Source organism: Dreissena polymorpha, chromosome 15 (genome assembly GCF_020536995.1).
Source record: "Dreissena polymorpha isolate Duluth1 chromosome 15, UMN_Dpol_1.0, whole genome shotgun sequence".
NCBI classification, from domain to species: domain Eukaryota; kingdom Metazoa; phylum Mollusca; class Bivalvia; order Myida; family Dreissenidae; genus Dreissena; species Dreissena polymorpha.
In genome coordinates, this window is record NC_068369.1 from 45,195,775 (window position 1) to 45,212,880 (window position 17,106).

Consider the following 17,106-nt stretch of genomic DNA (forward strand, 5'->3'; position numbering starts at 1 on the left):
AAGCAATATGTATAAATTGCTTTTCACTGATTTGTCATTCCGGCCATTAACCATTGTATGTCCCGTTAATAATTAGATGACCTGTTGACCTGCAATCAGGATATTGAAGGGAAAACCAACCCTATTGTTTGAGATCAACAGGTCAACAGTCATGACATGTATCGTGAAGTTCGTTTTAAGAGAAGGCTTTGTCCATATCAGTAATATGCATGCTACACGAGAGGAATTCAATCAATTTTGAAGTCAAACAGTTAAATGTCAAGGTCACATGGTCTTGTGTAATAAAATTTGTATCTGCAATCCAAGATAAGTTTAAATTTTTGGTAACAGAGTTTCTAAAGAATGGCTTCATGGATTTCATGTACACTTACAAGAAGTATTCCCCATACAGAAATAACCCCATATGCAGAATTTTATTACTTCACATGTAGGTCGAAATATGTCAAATTTAGGGGCCATTTTATACATGGAAATCTATATATACACTTATGTATACATACTGAAACAATATTATTTGTCTGACACTTTTTTTCCACAAAAATGGTGGGTTCACTCAAACACAAATCAAATGCTGGATAAATGTCTACTTCATAAGTCTTTTATTATGATAAGATTAACCCACTTATGCCTAGCGTCTAGAAAAAAGGCCTTGGCAAACAGCGTAGACCCAGATGAGACGCTACACGATTCTGCGTCTCATCAGGGTCTACGCAGTTTGCTTAAAGGAATTTGTGTAAGAAATATTCTGAATATAGAAATATACATACAAGATATTCCTAATTTTGGAATAAATTGATCCAATTTACTAGGATGGGAAAGTCCACTCTGCATAAATGGGTTAAGAGCTCTCCAACAGCTCTTGTTACTTGTTCAGGTCCGTAATGAATCAGACAAGGAAACCCATGTTGGTCCACTCCAAAAACACCCATATGAATCCCAGCACCCAATCTAATGATAAAATATACCAGAGCTTATTTATATCATGGGCTAAGTGAGGGACGCATATAAATTGTATTTCCAAAATATGATACAAGGGGTCCCAGTTATGTTTTCCCATATTTGGATCAATCTGAAAACCCATAATGGTCCGTCCAAGCATGCCAGTGTAGGTTCAATATGGACAATAACTGTAAAACAAAACAATGTGGGACCTTATGTAATAGTAAACACAAAGTCCATTTGAGATCAAGCAATGAAGCCCATGTGGTTTCAATCCAAATAATTTGGCTTTTGTATACTTTGGGCCTTTTGTGGGACTCATGCACATTGTTCTGATGTTATCCCGAACTTGAAAGCCATCATTCAACATCTGAACGTCGAGGTGGGTCATATAATGTTGAAATATCATGTTTTGGTCCGAACTTAAAGCTGGGTGGTGCGGTGGTCGAGTGGTAACTTTATCCATTTATAAAAATGCTCACCCTTCCAACTTTAGACCCCCAGTGGGACGAGGGATAGAAAAAGAAATTCACATGCTTGAGTACATTTCAACCCATGCGCATTGCACAGTTTTTTTCGCAAAGAAAAAACAGTGGAGCGATACAGGGCCATCATGGCACTCTTGTTTTGAATATACAGTTATTATCACCCACCAGAGGCGGAGGGATATGTTTTGGCGTTGTCCGTCCGTCCGTCCGGCTGTCCGTCCGTCCATCCGTCCATCCGGCACTTTTGTGTCCGGAGCCATATCTTGGAAGTGCTTTGGCGGATTTCATTGAAACTTCGTATGAGTATATATATGCATAAGAGGATGATGCACGCCAAATTGCATTGTACACCATCTGTTAAAAACAGAGTTATGGCCCTTTGTATGTTGAAAAAATGCTTTTACTATAGGCACTTTTGTGTCCGGAGCCATATCTTGGAAGTGGCGTGCTTTGGCGGATTTCATTGAAACTTGGTATGAGTATATATATGCATAAGAGGATGATGCACACCAAATGGCATTGTATACCATTTGTTAAAAACAGAGTTATGGCCCTTTGTATCTTGAAAAAATGCTTTTTACTATAGGCACTTTTGTGTCCGGAGCCATATCTTGGAAGTGCTTTGGCGGATTTCATTGAAACTTGGTATTAGTATATATATGGATAAGAGGATGATGCACGCCAAATGACATTGTACACCATCTGTTAATTACAGAGTTCTGGCCCTTTGTATCTTGAAAAAAATGCTTTTTTCAGTGTCAAAAATAACCCTTTTGTGTCAAGAAGCAAATGGGCGGGGGAAATCAATTCAACTAATTTGCTTGTTATATATGACTTATTACTTATTAAAGATCTTTGCTAAAAGAATATACAAACAAGACTTAATATCTCGGCCATCATAACTGATTTATATAGTTATCATTATAGTATTCAGATATTACATACTGATATCCATATACAAATTCTGGCATTCATTTATTTTCATTGTCTTGACACTTTCTTCCAACAAATAACCACTTACTGTTAGATCAGCAATATTTGGACTGGTAAACTCTATCTAAAACCATGGTAAAGCCTAACCCCATTATTGCAGTTTATGGTTTATGTATAAATATGTGAAGTACATGTATGATTATAAAATTAAGAAATTTAGAAGCACAAGATAATGTATCACTTGTGACCAACTCAATAGCTTTACAATAATTTTGCAAAACAGAAATGTACATGGAGTATAAAATTTAACGTAGATTTATTGGAATGTGAAATACATTTTTAAAAGCTGAATAACAGATTTATAAACATATTTTTCTCTGACAATACTAATGGCACAAAATTGACATTGCTTATTTGATGATTTGAATTGATAACACTCTTAAATAATTATAATGGATATGATATGCCTTAAAAATGTTCTTTGGTTCAATTATGACATTTAAAAATTATTCAGTACCCATGCTTCAATAGCTCGTATAATCAGATTACCCTACCCATTGAATACCTGAACATTGTAATATATTTATAAGATATAATCGCTCCGCAAATTTCTTTGTGTGAGTGTAGTGTCAGGCAATTTGAAAAAGATCTACAATCAATTGAATTTCTTTCATATCATACCTGTCAAATCACTCGAAGCCTTTGACTAGTAATGACTGCAATATGAGAACCATAGCTGAAACTTTAAATTTAAAATCCACTAGTGATCAGCAATTTAACGAACTTGTTCGAACATTTGGCCATTATTTAGGAGGGCATATATTAGTCACACCTTACCTTTAATTCTGAGTTCTTGTGTGTGTATGTGTGTGAGTATTCTGTATGAAATTAGTATCATCTCTGTAATTTGTGCATTCCTAGGAGGATTTCAATGTCATTTCATATTTTATATTTGCCTGACTACAGTACAGACACCGTGTACTTAAACGAAAAAGCCCGCAAGCAGTGTTCACTTTTCTCGATGGGTGACACTTCCCGGGGGATGGACAAAAAAACATTTTTTGTACATGATCGTATTGCATTTAATCTAAATTAAATTTGCTCGTCCAATGAAAGTTGTGTCCCATAATGCATTGTACTCTTTACACTTCTGATAAATGGTGTAGGCCTCAGATTTTGGTCCTTGAGAAAAAAAACTGTTCAAAACATGCCCCTGGGGTAAATTTTGGCCATGCCCCTTACCAGGTGAGTGATAATGGGCATTTTTTCAATCTTGTCTAAAAAAAATCATAGATATAACAATGTTTCATTATAAATTTCTGCTTGAAAAGAGAGAATATGTATTGCTTAAATAAGGTTTATAGTAAATTAAAAACAGCGTTACTACATGTATACCCCTTTAAGCTACTGTAATCCTTTAGTTCAGAAACATTTCAAACAGCTTTATGGGGAACAAAATAATGTTCTATGGTCCAACCAGTTTGTATAATGTTTTAAAACTATTCAATATTCCCCACAGGATTTTGAATTGCTTAACAAATGAGATATTTAACACCTAAAGAAGATTCCTTTGTGTGAAATAGACATGCTCAAATATCCACAAACATTTTTTATGCTCCCCCAAAATTTATTTTTGGGGGAGCATATTGTCGCCGCTTCTTCTGTCCGTCTGTGTGTCCGTCCATGCACAATTTTTGTCCGGGCTATTTCTCAGCAGCTCATGACCGGAATTCAATGAAACTTTATGGGAAGCTTCACTACCAAGAGGAGATGTGCATATTATCAGAGGATTCTGGTTGGATGATTTTTCACAGAGTTATGGTCCTTTGAAATTTTCCATTAACTGTACATAAAGTGCAATTCTTGTCCGGGCTATTTCTCAGCAACTAATGACCAGAATTCAATGAAACTTTATGGGAAGCTTCACTACCAAGAGGAGATGTGCATATTATCAGCGGGTTCTGATCGGATGATTTTTCACAGAGTTATGGCCCCTTGAAATTTTCCATTAACTGTATATATAAGGCAATTCTTGTCCGGGCTATTTCTCAGCAACTAATGACCGGAATTCAATGAAACTTTATGGGAAGCTTCACTACCAAGAGGAGATGTGCATATTATCAGCGGATTCTGGTCGGATGATTTTTCACAGAGTTATGGCCCTTTGAAATTTTCCATTAACTTTACATATAATGCAATTCTTGTCCGGGCTATTTCTCAGCAACTAATGACCGGAATTCAATGCAACTTTATGGGAAGCTTCACTACCAAGAATAGATGAGCTTATTATTAGCGGGTTCTGGTCGGATGTATATTCACAGAGTTATGGCCCTTTGAAATTTTCTATTAAACAATTATTGTCCCCCCAACTACTGTGCCCTCAAGACGTTTCCTTTTATCTGAATATATAGTGCAATATTGTGACAAAACAAACCTGTGGGGAGCATTGATCACCGGTCTCCGACGGTTTCTTGTTTTATTATGTTTCCTTTAAGCTGAATAATGTTCAATATGATATTTAAGCAAATTAGCCAGTGGTTTATTTAACCCATTCCAATAAGAATTAGAAACTTATCAACATTTTATTTGTATAACTTTATGTGCAATTTGCATGTCAGATTTGTGTGAATTAGTAGCTTTGATATTGCAATTGTTTAATTACTGTAATTTAAATCATTCTTACAAAACCTTTAAAATCCATGCTATTAAGTTTCTATATACGAAGAAGACGACGCAGAAGAAGAGGACAAGGATGCATTCTACGACGCCCTTCAAAGTGTTTTAAAGGACATCCCCCAACACGACGTGCTGATGTTGCGACTTCAATGCTAAGGTTTGCTGCAACAACAAAGACAAAAAGAGGACCATGGGAAGACATGGAGTGGATGTGATTACCAACAACGGGGAGAGACTAGTCAATTCTGCCAACAGAACGACTTGGTCATAGGAGGGACCCTGTTCGCGCACAAGGAGATCCACAAACTTACATGGACATCACCAGACGGCAGGACCCAGAACCAGATCGACCACATCATCATCACCTACACAAGGTCGATATATCGTATTTAATATATCATGCGTCGCCGCGTCCTGTCAAGAAAAATATTGTGCGTCGCCGCGACTTTTAAGAAAAATATTGTGGGTCGCCGCGACTGTCAAGAAAAATATCAAGTATCACTGCGTGTGTCTAGTTTCGCCTTTGATGAAAGAAGTGCAAGATTATATATGGCACTATCAGGATTCCCTATATTTTAGTATTTGCTCCTCGTTGTCCTGGGTATTGAACCCTCAGGGCAGGCAAGTCTACATGGCGTATAGTGGTTATGTTTTAGTATTTGCTTCTTTTTGTCCTGGGTTTTGAATCCCTAGTGCAATTTTTGTTTGTATGCCCCCAGTAGGGTGGAATATGGCAGTTTTACTGTTCATCCAATTGTCTGTGAAGCGAACTATTTCTAAATTTGTTAAGTGCTTGATTTAAAATATGTCATTTCATCTAAGTGTAGACGTAAAATAACACAATTTTCAATCGAAGTTATGTAAATGTTCCTGAATTATTTGCACATGCACTAAACCATTCGCAGATTTGCAAAGCCTCTGACAAAGCAATAGATGGTTTACGTGGGTAATGTCTTTGACATATCTTTCTTTTCTTTTTTATTTGAAACATCTTCAGAAACAAAGATAATTATTTGTAAAAATGGTTGAGTGTATGAGTGCGTATTTGTGTGTCTTTAATTGTATGTGTGTGTGTTCGGGTTTGTACAGACAGTAACTACATCATTCAGCAGGCAATTTTAAAATTAATAATTACAAAAGACCATCATTAGGAGGCGGTGTTTAACATGTAACACCTGTCTACCTTACTTAAAGGTCAAGGGCACACTTACAGGTCGATGGTAAAATTTGTCCAAACTGTTACTTTGTCATTAATGGAGCAATAACTGACAACAAATGTTCACCAGTTTGTGTTAAGACCCATGTTCCTGGCTCAAAGTCAGACTAAGAGGTCAATGGTCAAGCCAAACTGATACTTCAATAGTAAGTATGCACGTCTTAAATAACTTGCCAAATATGTTTAACAGTTACATGAAGAAACCTCTTTAATGTTCCCTTAAAGGTTAAGGTAACACTTAGATGTCATTTGTCATATTTGAGCATTATACAGCTTGGCGAAACTTAAAAATGGTCACGCATAAGGCATGTCTCCCTAATAATAATTACAGCGTATTATTTTCAGGTTTGCAGAAATAATATATTTTGATGTCAGATAGATCATGTGTTATTGCCAATTTAAACAAAGTCATTTCAACATGCAATTTCAGCTAAGTAACCAGTTTATGTGATTTGCATAATAATAGCGTGTTCATGTCAACTTGTCAGTGTTATAGTTTATTCAAAGACCTATAGATAACAGGTCTTTGGTTTATTGTACGTGCATTTCATATTCCTTTTTTTCCGTCAACATGTGCATATCTTCCTGCTTAAAAAAAACACACACTGGCAATAACACAATTGAAAAGGGCATTTTGCTTCGTGTTGAATCTATGTTACCACACTAAATCTAGCGTTGAAATGTTGTTTTTGCTTGAGGGTTTATAATTTTTAACGTTTTCCGGTATCACCCACGGTTATCTATAGGTCTTTGGTTTATTGTACGTGCATTTCATATTCCTTTTTTTCCGTCAACATGTGCATATCTTCCCGCTTAAAAAAACACACACTGGCAATAACACAATTGAAAAGGGCATTTTGCTTCGTTTTGAATCTATGTTACCACACTAAATCTAGCGTTGAAATGTTGTTTTTGCTTGAGGGTTTGTGTGCCTATGTTTTTAAATACGAACAAGTAATTTACCAAGAACTCATTTAAGGACGGGTCATTCAATAAATAAATATATATATATATATATATATATATATATATATATATATATATATATATATATATATATATATATATATATATATATATATATATATATATATATATATATATATATCCACCATACATCAGCCTGCCAGCCAGCTGCGGACTTGAATACTTACAAACTCAATTTTACCCAATACGGCCAAACGCTCGAAATTTGATAGCGTAATGACTTATATTTACACGGCGTCTGTAAAATAAACTTCAGTTTGAAGAGAAATGTGGCGGAGCGAGATTCGGTTATATGATTTAAGGCTTTCCTTAATACTCGTGCGCATCCAATGAAAAACAAACGGACAAAAAGATATGGAGTTGATGTGTGAAAATAGTGTAGAATCAGAAAAACTTCTGCAAAGCGGGATTTCAAAACGCTCTAAAAAGTATATGTCACGAGTGGTGTTTTAATTCATTTATGACCAAGCGTTTTGGAAATACAGTGAATATTTGCAGTGTAGTCCCATTAATATTTTGCACAGTATTATAATTTGATAACATTAGGGAGTTATATTTTACCGGCATTTTTAAAATAAACTTCAGTTAATAGAGAAATGTGGATGATATAGTTTCCATTATATGATTACAGGCTTTCATTGATACGCGTGCGTATCCAATGAAAAAGCAAACGTACAAATAGATATGGCGTCGACGAGTGAACCTAGTTTAGAATTAGAAAAACTTCTGCCACCCGCGATTCCAGAACGAGATGATACGGGACAAACTCCAGAAACACAACTAACAACGTAAGTATCAGTATAGTATGTATATTTTGGCGAAATAATTAAAGGATACATTTTATTAATCAAAGTAAAGCTACTTTAATTTATGACGGTGCACACATATACCTAATGAACCAATAAACGTTCAAGTTAAGGCATTTTGCGTGTTTTCGTGTATGTCTTTGTTAATCCACTCAGTTAAAACTATTCCTTATATCGAGTGATAAACTGATAGTTGAGAAAGTGTACCGTAATAACGTGAGTACTGATAATTATGATGTCGCCATATACCGAAATTCCTCTCGGAATGGATTGGTTCATTTCAAAATAGTATCACTATGGCCTGGTATATGTGCTCTTAACAGTAAACTATTGCAAAATAAGATCACAATATTTAATGTTTTCGAAGATCGGTCAATATTTTGCGAAACATATACACTTAGGCACGGCCGTTCATCACGTACGGAGCCACCTCTTTTTGGCGATGCATAAATAAATGAGACGATGCTACTTCCGAGGTGGCGCTAAGGACCGGATGTTTTGAACTTTCAAGGATAATTCTGCAGGGTGCATATATTTTATAAATTTTTAACATAGTTCGCATTATTTTTAAAATCGGACAATGTGCGATTAAGCGAAAATGAATTCATCCACAATTGTTAAGAAACATACAATCACAATCAATTTGGAAACGTTGGGACCTGTATGCCATGTGGAGTTTTTGAAAGCAAATTGATGCTTATTGCCTGTGTGACGAGACAATGTTCACCAGATTGATACGCTAATGCCAGCAAACGATTGCGCTCAACATATACTAGTTGCTACATGCACAAACACATAGGCTTCTTGCGGATGTAATCGATAGTTTTGCATTTACCAATGCGGTGGCACTAAGGACAAGAGATGGCGCAAATGCACGATATATAAATCAGCACATGACTTTCATTTGATAAATAATGTTCCTTTTCATTTTTTTTCAACGTAAGCCCAAATCTCTATGTAAACTACAGTGTATCATGTTAAATTTAACTAGTCACTACCTGGTGTGAGTAAGAAGAACAGCAATTGTAGATTTTTTATTTATTTTTACAAACATTGGATAAAAGCTAAAACTCAGTTATGACTGCTAAATGATATTGAACTGTTTTTTTGCAGATATCTTGCACTTCTTTGGCAAATATATCAATTTACATAGACAATATATGTATTTTTTAGTTTTCGCTTTTCGCTCGCCTGTGATTAAAAACAATGAATAACAATTAATTAATTTTTAACTCGCTTGCTCGCTCCATTTATGGGGGGCTAAAATCCGTAGAACAAATCTTCAATATGTTGTGGCCTGACTGGTTACGTTGCTTGCAGTCAGGAAATAACTACTGACGAATATAATGATAACGAACAAGGCCAGAAATAAATATTGGTAAAGAGAAGATTGAAAAATCATGTTCAGCATAGGAAACATTTGTTTTCCGCTGCCAGTTTCTATATATGATAATGGGACTTCAGAAAGATTGTTGGATGATTAAGTTTGTTATTACGCCAGCATATCATTTTGTGGAAGAAAGAAAGGTTCAACTTTCGCTACGGAAATAACAATTTCAAAGTTGAATTGCTAGATCATTGGCAGTCAGTCATGGCTGTACTAGACTTGTTTATAGTCACGCTAGCAGCACTTGTTTAAATGTAGTGTAGTGCATGCCATGTGGTCGCCGCATTCTAAGCGGAATCGATTTATGCAAAAAAAAAGATATATCATTTTCAAACCAAGAAAGAACTCGACACAAATCAAAATCGACTGTTTTTGCACCTTTTTTTCCGGCCGTTTCTTAGTGGAATGTAATCTTTTTCAGTGCAATGCTAAACTATAGTATCTTAGTTTATCATATTTCAGGGATTCAGTAGTAAACACCTATTCATACCTAACCACTATCTCCAAACGATATAACCCGAACAACAGTTCAAAGTGTAAAACATGCCTTCAAGTGAATTATGATATTTTTAGATGGTACATCCCTACATGAAACGATTATTTACTATACCACTGTAACATTCAAACTCTCGATATAAACAAGGGAGATCACTCGTGAATAAGTATGCCCTAAGGTCACTCTAGATCCAACCGGCTTTTTATTGCATAAGGAAATATCAAGTTGCTATCTTCAATATTGCAAAATTTATGACCAAGGTTAAGGTTTTCGACAGACACACACAACAGACAGACAGGCCAAAAACAATATGCCCCCCGATCATTCGATCCGTGGGAATAAAAGGTTATTTAAAGATGATTTTAATTCACTTAAGCATATAATTAAAAGAAAAAGTGCATTTAATGCACATTTCATGCAACAGTAATTGCGTTGTATTTTTCTGCATTTTGTGTGCGTTCAATACACTTAAAAATGGAGACAAGACACACTTTTAACAGAAATAATGTATTTTTTCAGCATTTTTCAGCATTAATAATCTTCTAGTGTATTTTTTATCATCACAATTACACTTTACTAGGAAATCAGTATGTTAACCCTTTCCCACTCAGAGCTAAAGTGGAAATTGCTTTGTGAAAACAACATAAAACCAGAACAGCTTGCGCGTAACTCACAGTCTGTTCTGGTTTTATGCTGTTTGCTTCCCATCAGTATCTAACAAATGGAGATGAAGCCTTAAAAACTTGAATTTAATATAAATAATAGTGAATAAAATTTATACAGTACCTAATTAGTAGCAATAGGCCTTATATGGTATACTTGTGGTAGAAATAATGTATTTTGTATAATACAACACACCTGTAGATAATACCCGAAAGGGGAGTTAGTAAGTATATATAGATAGATAGATACATTACTTAATCAATATAGCTTCCCATACAGTTCAATACAATGTTCAATTTAATACACAATGCAAGTTGAGATATGACATCAAGCTTGGAATAATCTTTTCAATAATGTATAATATGCTGTTATAATTTGAAAGTGAAATAGACACTTGCATATAAAAACTGATTTTACATCAAAACTATTGTTAAATTTGATTTTGTAAATACTCAAAAAATGATACAGTTTAAAAATGCAGTCAAAATGATAAAATATGCAATTACTATAAATAATAAAGTAAGAGAAACGCGCTTTGGTACTAAAAAACGAATGAATATTACGATAATACATTCTGAATATGTAATTAACAGTTTTGTCTAAGAAAATCACCAATTCTTTTCATATCAATGTACATGATTCTGGCATTGTTTGTGCAACTGTAAATAATATTCTATGCGGTGAAGTAAATTTTTCATTTTGAGAGCATAAATTGTTGAATTTGGCACAGTAAATTGATATAAAATGTCCATCTAAGTCAAATTTAGTTTTAGATTTATGTTAGAAGATTCTAGAAAACCAGCCCAGGTACTCACAAAATTAAAAGGTATTAATTACGTTTATGGGATAAACATTAAAATGTGTTCCTTTGTAAAAAAACTGATTTTTTTATGTACTGTTGAAACATTTTACTCTAAGTATTATCTCGGATACTGGAAATTTTAATCATTGAAGTTTTTAACACAAAGTGAATATCATTTCAACATTTATGATTTTCTTGATGATGTAAGTCCTGTATTTAATCTTACACACAATTGCCGGCATATATTTTTGTTAGTAATGATTTCTGTGATAATTGTGAATAAGTAACATTTATATTTACCGTTTGCATTTATTGATTTATTGGAACAATATAGACATACATTGCGCTTTGATGGTTATGTTCATTTAAGCCCAAAAAGTATGGGAATTAAAACTTAAATAATACAGAAAGAAAGCACTATAAAACTGTTCTACTTTAAGAGATGTTAATTTTTATATTATATTTAATCATTCTAGAAGCACATACCAGTAAATATTAAAAATATTATCAGAAAAATGTCAAAATATAGTGCTACATTTATGAGTAAAACAAGCAAATCCAGTTGCATAGAGCCGTTTATTGTTATTGTAATGATTTTCAATATACATATAGTGTGATAATAGCATTTCTTATATAATATGCAATATAAAATTGCAAAGATATTAAATACAAATGTCATGTTTTTACCAGGCATTTATTTTCTTGCAATGGATAAAGAAGTAGCGATATTGATAGATGCAAAATGGAATAACATTGTCCACTTTTTACCTAAATTAGTTGGACTACACATAGTGTAACACATACATGTATGTATGCATTAAGGAAGTCATCATAATCAGAACTGATTTGTACCCAACATAAACATTAAGAATACACTATAAACACCTTGATATTGACCTGATTGCAAAAAAAACACATTAAAATGTGAAATCCGTCAATTTTTTTTATAGTTTTTAAATACTCCACTTTAAACGGCATTGTCTTTCGCATTAAAATACATCTTTTTTAGACTATTTTCACAAAACGACCAGGAAACATCTGGTATTTCTTATTCATGTTTTGTGACCAGGAAACATCTGGTATTTCTTATTCAATTTCAAGTTAATTAATTTTGGATTGATCAAATGTGAAAGGTCAAGCAACTGTGTCATGTTTAAGGATAAAACATAGCATGTACTTGATTGAAAGATGTTGCCTAATTCTAGCAGGGACCTATATATACCTGTTTGTATAGTCCCTGTTCTTATTATATACTTTAAATTGCATGTTTATATAATGTATGTAATAGTGAATAAAAACAAACAAGTACTTTAAACATAGTTGTGAATAAATTCTTTCATGGTTCAGAGTGAAAATGGTTCTAATTGGCATCTCTCAGTCATTTAACCAGCCATATTATTACTACAACTATTTTGGTTCCCTGAAAACAAGACACTGCTGTTACTGTAGCCAAAATGATTAACCAAATGTAAGCGCAAGCATGTGGAATTGTTTTGAATGTATGAGAACATTTCAATGTCCATTCCTTTCCTGTTTTTCAAAATGTCACCGTTGTTATAATAACACAGTCAAGGCACTTGCAGGTTTACCGTTGCAACCTGCTCTACAGATTTCTTGCATGTACTTTTCAAGTGTTGTAGGTGGTTGCATATGAATAACTCTTGCAATCGAAGGCGTGTTAAGACCCATAACTAAGGCAACTGTTTCAAGCACTAAACAAACTTTTGGATTTTTCTTTCTAAGCTCAGAAATAATGTGAGCTTTCATTCTGTCCTTGTTGTTTTTGAGAAATTGTGCTACACTTCAATCTTCTGGTTGTGTACTGGATTCAGGACAATATGCATGTTTTCCTAGTTCATAGCAAAGTAGTTAAAAGCAATAGCCTAGAGATTCCAAATTATCACAGTACGTAATTTATGGTGACTATAAACTCAATATGTTGCTCTTTTAATTCAGGCAGCTCTTCATGCATTATCATATCATACTTTTCAAATTTGTGAATATTTGGCATTCTTTCTTATTTTTCCCCAAAAAATATTAGCGCAGTCACGGTTGGCTAATACTTTTGCCGTGTTCTTGAATTGGAGGCTTTCAATAAGGTTTTCTATAGCATTTGGTGTTGCTGTCGCTGTAAGTGCCAAGTGAGGTATTTTGGGAAACAAACATGTCAGGTCTCCAAGTCTGTTGAACGCTTTACAGAAATCTGAACCCCTGTAAAAACAAGACACATTACAAATATGATGTTGTTCTGTCGTAATTCCAGCAATCCATATTTAATTTATTTTATTACACGATTTTTGAATTAACTGGAAAATGCAATCAGAAAATTCAACTGTTTTCATTCTTTAAACAAGAAATGTGTCCATAGTTACTCAGAAATCTATGAATAATAAACAGTCAGATATATTTATGAATTGTCGCTAGGTGTGGAATTAGCAAATTGCTTATTGTCATTCAACACAATATAACAATCGTGGTAAAGATCGCGAAAACATCTTACTACCTGAAAAATAATGCTTTTTCCTGAGCCAGTAAGAAGAACTGCGATCGTATCTTTCAAATCATAAAGACTCTTTAGGGCTTTCAATTGGTAGTCGCTTAAACTAAAGTCTATCTTCAGCTTGCTCGTCGCATATTCTAGATCAGACTTGAAATCCATTTTAACTCTGAAATGTAAACAATACCATGCAATATACCGTTTGCCGTAAAAGTCAACTTATCATTTATTATGTAATTATATATAATTCAATTGCTCGTTTTTGCATAAAAAAATAATAAGAAAATGATTTGGAATGGTAATAATGCGTTTACCCTCTATGTATTGCATCACTATTTTTATGCGTAGTATATCGCCTTATAACGCAGGCGGATCACGCGTTGGGTGTATCAAAGCCAAGATGGCTGGTAGTTAGGTACGAGTCTACTCTTTACGGAGAATTCGGAGATGGACGAAGTGTTAAGATTGCCCAATCGTGATACATCGGCTATCTCGGATTCCTCCGTAAGATAGGCCTCGTGGCTAACGGTCGCCATATTGCCTTGTATTACTACTTTACTACCCAAAAGGTTGTCAGCCTATTGTTATGAGGCTGTATACGATGCGCGTTGAACTAGCGCCAAACTTTTTACCGAAACTTTGATATTAATAGCACTATTAACGTTCATTTGTGTTGCATTTTGACCTATTATCCAAGCGATTTACTTTTCCATTATTATTTAATCACCCTATCATCCAATTTTTAAGATGAAATTACGGTGTTTACAAAACCAACCAAACCGAAAGTGAAACTGGATGCATTACGTTTCGCGATGTAAACATTAAATATTTGTTCAGTTTGAGGAAGCGAATCGATAATAGACGTTGGCATATGTATGCAATACAGACTATCATTGCCGATTGTAATACTGGCTAAAAATACCTTTTATGACAGGTCATGTATAGAACGTTAATCAAATAGTGACCATAAATCACTACAAATGTCTGGGTTGTTCATTAATATAATTAATGCACGTTTCTGATCTAATTGCCTGTATCTAGTTGTAATTACTATGATATTGATAAAATTAAAACGTTTTTTTCATAAATTAACATTACATGTTTTATTTTTATCATTTAGGGAATATATAATTGTATCATTATCATCATTAAATATTCTGAAGATCTAAATTATCATGATTACTTTAAAGTAGAATTTTTAAATTTTACTCATTATTTTTAATGAATTTGCACATTTGCTTGATTCAAAATAAAATGTATTAATAAGGGTTTCAGTTGTTTGTTTTAAGCCATTTTTAGTTCGATTAAATTTAAAGTACTAACTACGTACATGTATGTAAAATGCTCTTGAGTTCGTTTCCTGGGCCTAGAACCAGTACTTAGGTGTCTCTTGGAGATTTCTTAAGAATGCTCCCACACTGGGGATCACACCAGTGACCTCCAGAGCATTATACAATTGAGGATGCATTAAGATTAAAAATGGTACATGTATAAATTAATAAAGAATCAATAACAATCAGAAACTGTGCATTTTTTTCAGTATTGTGTGAAAGGATTTGAAGTAATTATGTTTTTTTGAAATATGATTTATGTGAATTTGAATAAATATATAAAATTTAGTGATTTTCTCAGACAAAACTGTTTATTACATACTAAAGTATTCAGAATGTATTATTGTAATATTCATTCAAATTTTTTAGTACAAAAAGCACTTTTCCCTGGCATTTGTATTTATAGTACTTACATATTTTATAATTCTGACAGAATTTATAAACTGTGTTCATGCAAGCATGAAACTGGTTTCATTTTTTGAGTATTTAAACAAGAGGGCCATGATGGCCCTGTATCGCTCCACTGCTGAAAAAAGGTTGAAACAAATTTCTCTGCATGTGCAAATACTTAAATATAGGCCCTTTTTAAGCACATGTACACTTTTGTGACCTTCTGGGCTGGGTCAAATTTAACCCTAGGGGCATAATTTGAGAAAACTTTGTAGAGGACTACTATATCTCACTACATACAAAATGTGGTAGCCCTAGGTCCTAGAGTTAAGGACAAGAATATTTTTTAAGTTTTCACAAAATAAGCAAGATATAAGCGTATATAATGTTCAATTTTGTGACATGCGGTTCAGGATCAAATTTGACCCAAAAGGCATAATTTGAACAAACTTAGTAGAGGACTATAAGATGTTACTGCATACCAAATTTGGTAGCCATAGTCCAAATGGTTTTCGACAAGAAGATTTTAAAGATTTCACAAAATAGGCACTTTAAAAGCGTTTATTCAATTTTGTGACCCCCCCCCCCCCCGGGGCAGGGTCAAAGTTGACCCCAGAGGCAATATTTGAACAAATTTGGTAGAGGTTTATTAGATGTCACTACATACCAAATTTGGTAGCCCTAGGCCCAATGGTTATGGACAACAAGATTTTTAAAGTTTTCACAAAATAGGCCCCATATAAGTGTATGTTTAGTTTTGTGACCCCGGGCAGGGTCAAATTTGACCCAAGGGGCATAATTTGAACAAACTTGGAAGAGAACTATAACATGTCACTACATACCAAATTTGGTAGCCCTATGCCTTATGGTTAAGGACAAGAAGAGTTTTAAAATGTTCACAAAATAGGCACTATATAAGCATATAATTGATTTTGTGGCCCCCGGGGCAGGGTCAAATTTGACCCCTGGGGCATAATTTGAACAAACTAAGTAGAGGACTATACAATGTCTCTACATACCAAATTGTGTAGCCCTAGGCCTAATGGTTATGGACAAGATTTTTTTTAAGTTATCACAAAATAGGTATTATATAAGCATATGTTCAATTTTGTGACCCCTGGGGCAGGGTAAAATTTGACCCTAGGGATTAATTTTGAACAAATTTGGTAGAGGACTATTAGATGTCACTATATACCAAATTTGATAGCCCTAGGCTGGATTGTTATGGACAAGAATTTTTTTGAAGTTTTCACAAAATAGGCCTTATATAAGCATATGTTCAATTTTGTGACCCTCGGGGCAGGGTCAAACTTGACCCCAGGGGCATAATTTGAACAAACTTGGTAGAGGATTATAAGATGCCACTACATACCAAATTTGGTAGCCCTAGGCCCAATGGTTATGGACGAGAAGATTTGTAAAGTTTTCACAAAATATACCCTATATAAGCATATGTTCAATTTTGTGACCCCCGGGGCAGGGTCAAATTTGACCC